The sequence below is a fragment of the Sabethes cyaneus genome, chromosome 2 (genome assembly GCF_943734655.1).
Source record: "Sabethes cyaneus chromosome 2, idSabCyanKW18_F2, whole genome shotgun sequence".
NCBI lineage: Eukaryota > Metazoa > Arthropoda > Insecta > Diptera > Culicidae > Sabethes > Sabethes cyaneus.
Window position 1 is genome coordinate 56,015,677 of NC_071354.1, and position 8,542 is coordinate 56,024,218.

The window sequence follows — 8,542 nt, forward strand, 5'->3', positions numbered from 1 at the left end:
GTAACTTGTAGAACGACTTCCTGTTTTGAGTTGAATAATGAATAATGGCTTAAATCATATACCAAATTACTAATTCACCGTAAAATTTCCTTCTCCCCCCTACATTCTAAGCCACAACGATCACCGCTGACGATACTTCCGTGCGGTAATAACCCTGTCGAATGTCTTCGCATTCTGAACCTCGATAATTATATGTATTGGTTCTACGCTGCACCGCGCAACATGCTACCATGGCAAGTCTCCCGTAAGAATCAGGCTAATGAAGAACTTATTCTCACAACTTTTTTCATTAAAAAACTCATTCAGGAAATTGAAAATGCGCCGGCAAAGTGTGAGTGATGGCTTTCCTCTCGTTGCCACCCAGTCTGCCACCCACAAGACTCGCTCCCGCTCCTCCCTCTCCTCGGCCCAACAACTTTTTAGCTTCTCGGGAGTGGGTAAGAAAATTGACTTGCGTGCCACGTGGTGAAAATCAGCCTCGAACGTAAGCAGCAAAGTGTATTTACTAGCGAAGATCCGACATTGTATCGATTCCCTATCCCGAAAGAAAGCTGCGTTTCAGTGCTGCTGGTAAAATACCTGATGTGTAAATATTCTAGCAACACGAGACGAAGTCGACGGAGGTAAGCTCGAATTTTGTGGTTGTAAAATGAATGTATCTACCCTCGGTTACCAGTTCCTCCTTCGGTACAAGCTACGTTCGGACTAAACAGCTGTTAGTTGCTTGCGTGGAGTAAAGGTAGGTAGCACTCTACAAGTTTATATATGTATATGTTTGTGTGTTTTTGAACGTGGGAAAGAGAGCTGATTTGCGATGGCTGATGTGTTTTCGCTCACAAAACAGTGGTTTTGATATTGAAAAATACTCATCCGTCTCGTCCTTGCGAAACGCTTCAACCGGCAGCATAAGGCCATAGTGATGTGGATTGGGGAAGGAACTTAAAAGCTTTTTCCATTACTATTACGCTCTGCCGTCACTCGTTACTGTTATCGGTCGGAGTCTGGCGCAAGAGAACGAGTGAGTGGCGGAAAACTTTATAGAATGCCGCCATTATTGTATTGGAGATGTATGTTACTCAAACGGGCGGTGGGGGACGCTGGGGATACACTGGTCTGGAATCTGTAACCGTACACAGCTTTTTTAATATATTTAATGTAAAAATGTTTCATTATTTATTACTTTGTTTCATTTTTATATGGTTCGTGATGATCACGTTACTCTCATTTTTTTGTTTCGGTTAAGCTGAAACGAGAGTGGCTTCGAGAAAATGAACATTTTTGGTGTTTGTGCTCGTTCCAATTATCTGCAACGGCACTCCGAAACATCCCCAATAGTAGCAGCGACAACAGGAGCGGAAGTGGTGCTCATACATCGAGGTATATATGGCGGCTGGGAGTTGACTGAGAACAGATGGATATGATATGGTACAATATTCCATGCAGGGTCGATGCCGTGTCCGAGATGAGAGTAGACTAATAAAGAAGATTGATTTACATTAGCTGGATGAAATGGGATTACTTTTAATTTAGGATGCAACAGATGTCGAAGGTGTTTGGAGGAAGTTTTCCTCGGAGAGAATGTCGACGTGTTGCCGTGTTCACGGGCCGGGTGTGTTTGGTATGTTCATGAAGCTGTAATTAAATGTGATATGCATGTCATGGCTTCAGTTTCGAAAACTCTGCATTGAAATTATATTGGATCAAACGGTTTAATCTAGATTATGGTCGCATGATACTGGATCAAAATGCTAGAGTAAGTTTACATAGCTTACGGAATGAAAAATCACTTCAGTGAAACATTTCTTTCTAATCGTTACTAATAGAATCATACAACTGGAAGCTTTAATTGGCTGTCCTTCTTACAAAATAGGTTTATTTTAACGTAAAAAGAAACGAACCATCATTTAAACCACCTTTTTTAGGAAGTAGGCAAGATTTAACTGCATGTTGTTACAAAAAAAGAATGGAAACAGACATGAAAATTTATAAAAGCGCTAGTTTGACATACAGAAAGTATGGTAGTAACCAATAAGTCAATTTTAATGGCATTAAACTGTAAGCAATAAACTTGTTTAAAAGGTTTATTGGGTTTATCAGGTATATTCAAAAGGTAAATTCAAATTAATCACTCACACGGTTGCTTCGAGAAACAACATTACTTATTAATATGGTGCCTTAATTTATTAATTCATACAAAATCTTGAAAAGCACTGTACCTAACATTGACAAAATTTTTGTCATAAAAATATTAGAAAGTTTTGAGTAGTAAATGTTAGGGTTGAAGGTTGGGATAGTGAAGGTTGGGGTTGAGTAGTAAATGTTGTGGCAGAATATCGCTTATCCCAGCATCGAATATATTTCGCGCAGTACAATATCTCGGCAGCATTGCAATGCGCTACCGTTGCGATAAATTCGGTGTATTTAATAAAAACCTGATTTAATCCACCTAGTGGTGAAAGGAACCTTTGTTATACGGTCTTACTTGCTATTTGAGATAGAAATCGACACGTCTTCGGAACATAATTCATCTATTGGTTATCGTTGCGTAGTATGTTGGTTTACATAAAATTTTTGAAAATTGAAAAAGTTTACAAAATTTGAACAAAATAGGAACACTTAAATTTCGATGGATCCTTTTTTCATGAAATTGCTGAGTAAGGATAAGTAAGTTGTTATTAATCTGAGTAAGTGCAAATAAAAGTAAGTTGTAAGAGGAAATCTTATCCTTTAGCATATACATTGTCTAGTAAAGGTCTAGTTTATAGGTTTTTGAACTATGCATCGTTTCCTGTAATGCAATTCTATTTGAATCATATTAATAGAGTTTTCTTGAATAATTTTCATCAATTTTTATTAACTCACGCTGTTGTATTTTATACAACACGTGTAGGTTTTTCAACGCCATATTGTTGTAAAGTTACAAATCGTTGTTTAACTAACGTATATTCTTCAACAAACTTATTGTGAGCAAAACGTCATAATTATTCAATGCATTAATAATTTAAATTGTTGGGAAAATGTATGCAGCAAAACTATCAGCAAATGTAAAATGTTTAAAATGTATCCGTCTGCTGGTAGTCGAGTAATTCGGAGTCAAAATTAGGGTATTCTTTATAATCAAAGTTCTACAGTTCCTAAACAAGCAAACATACAGGTATACAATTTTCAGCAAAGTTGTGTATTTTTACTATTTGTACAATTTTGTAGTACATGAAAAAGTCATACAACAATTACAAAAAGAGCAAAAATAGAAAAACTGATTTTACAAATTCATACACAATAAATAAGATTATTCTATCTTCGCTGCAGAGATACAAGGTTACTGTTTTTAGCAAAATTTCTTGTAATAATATGCTCTATAACTTTGCAGAACACATCAATGTGTTATATTGACACTGAAGAAAAATATTTTTTTTATTTCACTTTTAGGGGGATTAATAAAAATTTAAATTCTACCAGACGATAGAGCTTTCAATTTCAAGAAACTCTTCCAAAGGTTCGATAAACCTAAAACCAAGTTTTCCCAGTCAAAACTCTAGTGCACACGTTTTCTTTGGTTTGGGGCTATTGTGCGCGCGAGTAACTGTGTTACAAAAGTTGGCGCGAGTGTTCGACGGTTAATATATTTTAACCGGTAAAACCAATTCTTATGACATTTTGCATATATATTCGTAGTGTCAAAACCTCTCGTTTGATATTAAAATAATTGAAATTAGGTAAATTATCTTGGTTAAAATCATTATAAATTATTGTTAATTTTGGTGTGGTGTATACGGTTGCTCATAACTTTCAAATTAAACGTCCAATCAAAAAACCATTCAATAGTGATCTATTAGGATATATTATCTTTCGAATGAGACTAATAGCGCATAAATCGGTTTGGCCATCTCTAAGAAACAGGCGATAATTATTACCTTGTCAAAACAGGTTTTTTAAGGCTAACTTTTAAACTACTTGTTTGTTTTCAATTAAAAATTCCTGAACAATTTACCTTTAATAAGGGCTTTCATTTGATACTAAGATCGATGAAATCGGTCATGTAGTTTCGAAGAAACCCGTGTCACGTATTTTTCACATTTTTGCTTATAACTTTTAAACGAAACGTCGTATCACGAAGCAACTCAATAGTGATCTACTAGATAATAACATCTTTCAAACAAAAGTAATAGCGAACCATTCGGTTCAGCCATCTCTGAGAAACAGGCGATAGAAAAAATCATTACATACATACACACACACACACACACACACACACACACACACACAGACATTGCTCAAATCGTCGAACCCTATCGATTGGTATATGTGACTTGGCCCTCCGGGCCTCGGATCAATTTCGTGTTTTTCGACCAATTTTTAAACCTTTGTTATAGTATAACAAAGGTAAAAAGAAATAATATAAACAAAATCGGCGGTGCCATATCCTTTATTCTTATATTATCCAGTTGTTTACTGTATTCCGTACTTCTTTGTTGTACTGTATTCCTTCAAAGCTTACTCTACTGTACCAATCTCTGACTAAAATGGTCGCTTTTGAGCGCTGGAGATATGTAAGTTGCATTTGTGCTATACAGGGTAACTAGTAATAACCGGACGGTTTTTTTGAACGTGTTTAATTAAAATGAGTTAATCACAGATGTGTCTGAATATTTTCCGTTTAGAATGCATTCAAACGTCAACATAGCTTGTAAGTTTGTTTTGAATTTGCGTTCGTGGACATCATGGGCACAAAAAGGGAACTTGTGATAAGTCTATTGTTGAAAACCCCGATTTAATCCACCTAGTGGTGAAAGGAACCTTTGTTATACAGTCTTACTTGCTATTTGAAATAGAAATCGACACGTCTTCTGAACATAATTCATCTATTGGTTATCGTTGCGTAGTGCGTTGGTTTACATAAAATTTTTGAAAATTGAATAAGTTTAGGCCATTACAAATATTTAAAAAAGTTTTTGTCCCTCCGGTGTTGGGCCACTGAAGGAGGGGGCGAAAAAAAACAAAAAGAATTTTTTAATCGAGCAAAAAAATATGGATTTTTGGCATTTTTACTTATAGTTTAAACGTGAAAGCCAAATCTATTCTTGCTTTTAATAAATACGTTGTTATTTTTCATGCAAAAATCTACGAACAAAAAGACAAAAACGAAAAAAAAAAATTTTTGGCCGAGTTTCGGAAATTCCACTGTTTGAATTTCCATTTCTTTTTCGTACTAGAAGCGTTAACTCAACTCGTACACACATTTTTCGAGTTTTTCAGGCTCTAGAGCCCACAGACAATTGATTTTATAAAAAAAAATTAACTCATATCCTACAAAATATTTTTTTGCCTCCTGATTTTTCAAGCCAATTTCCAAGGGGGAGGTGACAAAAACTTTGAAAATGATTTGCAATGGCCTTACAAAATTTGAACAAAATAGGAACACTTTTAAATGTTGATAGATCCTTTTTTCATGAAATTGCTTTCATCAATTTTTATTAATCTTCGGTTACTCACGCTGTTGTATTTTGTACAACACGTGTAGGTTTTTCAACGCCATATTGTTATAAAGTTACAAATCGTTGTTTAACTAACGTATATTCTTCAACTAACTTATTGTGAGCAAAATGTCATAATTATTCAATGCATTAATAATTTAAATTGTTGGGAAAACGTATGCAGCAAAACTATCAGCCAATGTAAAATGTTTAAAATGTATCCGTCTGCTGGTAGTCGAGTAATTCGGAGTCAAAATTAGGGTATTCTTTATAGTCAAAGTTCTACAGTTCCTAAACAAGCAAACGTACAGGTATATTATTTTCAGCAAAGTTGTGTACATATTTTTACTATTTGTACAATTTTGTAGTATATGAAAAAGTCATGCAACAATTACAAAAAGAGCAAAAATAAAAAAAACTGATTTTACAAATTCATATACAATAAATAAGATTTTTCTATCTTCGCTGCAGAGATAGAAGGTTACTGTCTTCAGCAAAATTTCTTGTAATAATATGCTCTATAACTTTGCAGAACTCATCAATGTGTTATATTGACACTGAAAAAAAATATTTTTTATTTCACTTTTAGGGGGATTAATCAAAATTTAAATCCCACCAGACGATAGGGCTTCCAATTTCTAGAAACTTTTCCAAAGGTTCGATAAACCTAAAACCAAGTTTTCCTAGTCAAAACTCTAGTGCACACGTTTTCTTCGGTTTGGGGCTATTTTGCGCGCGAGTAACCGTGTTACAAAAGTTGGCGCGAGTGTTCGAGGGTTAATATCTTTTGATCGGTAGAACCAATTCTTATGAAATTTTGCATATATCCCTTTAAGCCCGAGCCCTCACAATTGTGTAGGTGAGACATGACTACTTTTAAAAAAATTTTCTTTCCTTTCTAAACGTCGTACTTTTACATATATGGCACCAATCACTTGTGTAAACATCATAACTCGTAGAAAAAATAGAAAATAGCTGAAAAGAAGTTTTCTTTTGTGCTTGGATTAATTATTGTCTAGTGTTCAAAATCTTGTGAAAACAGTAAAAAGTTTTATCTATAGTATTTTCTTATTGGATCCGTCTTTCGAAATTGCTTAGATAAAAAATTATTGGTAATAAGTATTTCTAATTGATGTAATTAAAAATTTACGCGAAATAACTTTTACAACTTACTTATGCACATTGTTTTTCATACCTACACAATTGTGTAGGTTCGGCCTTATTGCATGCCTATTTAACCTTTACGTTCCCGCCGGGACTTCAAAAATTAGTGTACTTGCCGTTACACTTTTGGCTCTATCTTTACTATTTTTTGATCGATTTTTATACAACTTGTCTTCAAAGAACCACCTTAGATTGACCTTTAATAAAAAATATATTAGCAAATTTTGGATCCATTTTCCCAGAGATATTCCAGATCGCAGTGGGATTATTTTTTCACGTCATAAGTAATAAATGAAATAAAACGAAATTTGCTGCCGCCATCTTATTTTGAGTCAGTAAGAATGAATACATTATACTGTAGAGCATTCGTTCATGCTCCACACTACTGAACCTCCGTTTAGAGTACTACCAGAACCTAAAACTGGTCATTTATAAATTGTTAAGTAATAAAGTAGTGTGGCAAATGATGTATTCAACTACGGTATTTTCTAAGACAAATTCTTGGATCAACATTTGAATGTTTTAAGTCAATCTGGACGTTCCGGTATATATGTTGTATTAAGATTAGTAAAAACTTAACTTGCAAAAAGTTGCGCGTATTTCCATAACTACGTAGCGACCGTTCCGCTGCTTCAGAAGCTGAAGTTTATGAGCCTCGAAGCGATGATCTCGCTCTAAACTAAACGGGGTCAACCCTATTCAATACTGTGGACTTCTTTACACAAAATAATTAGGTTTTTCATGTTTTGTTTTTTCAAAACCTGGCTTGGTATAGTCCAAAAACGGTAAAAAATGTTAAAAATAGGGGAAAATGAGCGAAATGGGGCACTTCCAGATGACAAACAGGAAAGCGGTGGGCACCATGCGATTCTCCGGAAAATTTTACATAAGATCACCTACATTTTATCAGCCTGCAGGCCATATCTTAATTGCATCCGTTTTTTCGGCTCGTTTTTGCCCATAGTGCAATGGTATAAGATAAGGCCGAACCCACACAATTGTGTAGGTTGCTAAATTTAGCAAACATTTATTGCAATGTGTAGAATACACTGGTTTTGGTATCTCGAGCGATAAAAAAAATTTATATTGATCCAAAAACCAAAAATATCGTAACTAAAACCCTCCGTGCTTAAAGGGATATATTCGTAGTGTGAAAACCTCTCGTTTGATATTAAAATAATTGAAATTAGGTAAATTATCTTGGTATAAATCATTATAAATTATTGTTAATTTTGGTGTGGTGTATACGATTGCTCATAACTGTCAAATTAAACGTCCAATCTAAAAATCATTCAATAGTGATCTATTAGGATATATTATCTTTCAAATGAGGCTAATAGCGCATAAATCGGTTTGGCCATCTCTAAGAAACAGGCGATAATTATTACCTTGTCAAAACAGGTTTTTTAAGCATAACTTTTAAACTACTTGTTTGTTTTCAAATAAAAATTCCTGAACAATTTAACTTCAATAAGGGCTTTCATTTGATACTAAGATCGTTAAAATCGGTCATGTAGTTCCGGAGAAACCCGTGTCACTATTTTTCACATTTTTGCTTATAACTTTTAAACGAAACGTCGTATCACGAAACAACTCAATAGTGATTTACTAGACAATAACACCTCTCAAACAAAAGTAATAGCGAACGATTCGGTTCAGCCATCTCTGAGAAACAGGCGATAGAAAAAATCATTACATGCATACACACACACACCCACACACACACAGACATTGCTCAAATCGTCGAACCCTATCGATTGGTATATGTGACTTGGCCCTCCGGGCCTCGGATCAATTTCGTGTTTTTCGACCAATTTTTAAATCTTTCTTATAGTATAACAAAGGAAAAACCCGATTTAATCCACCTAGTGGTGAAAGGAACCTTTGTTATACGATCTTACTTG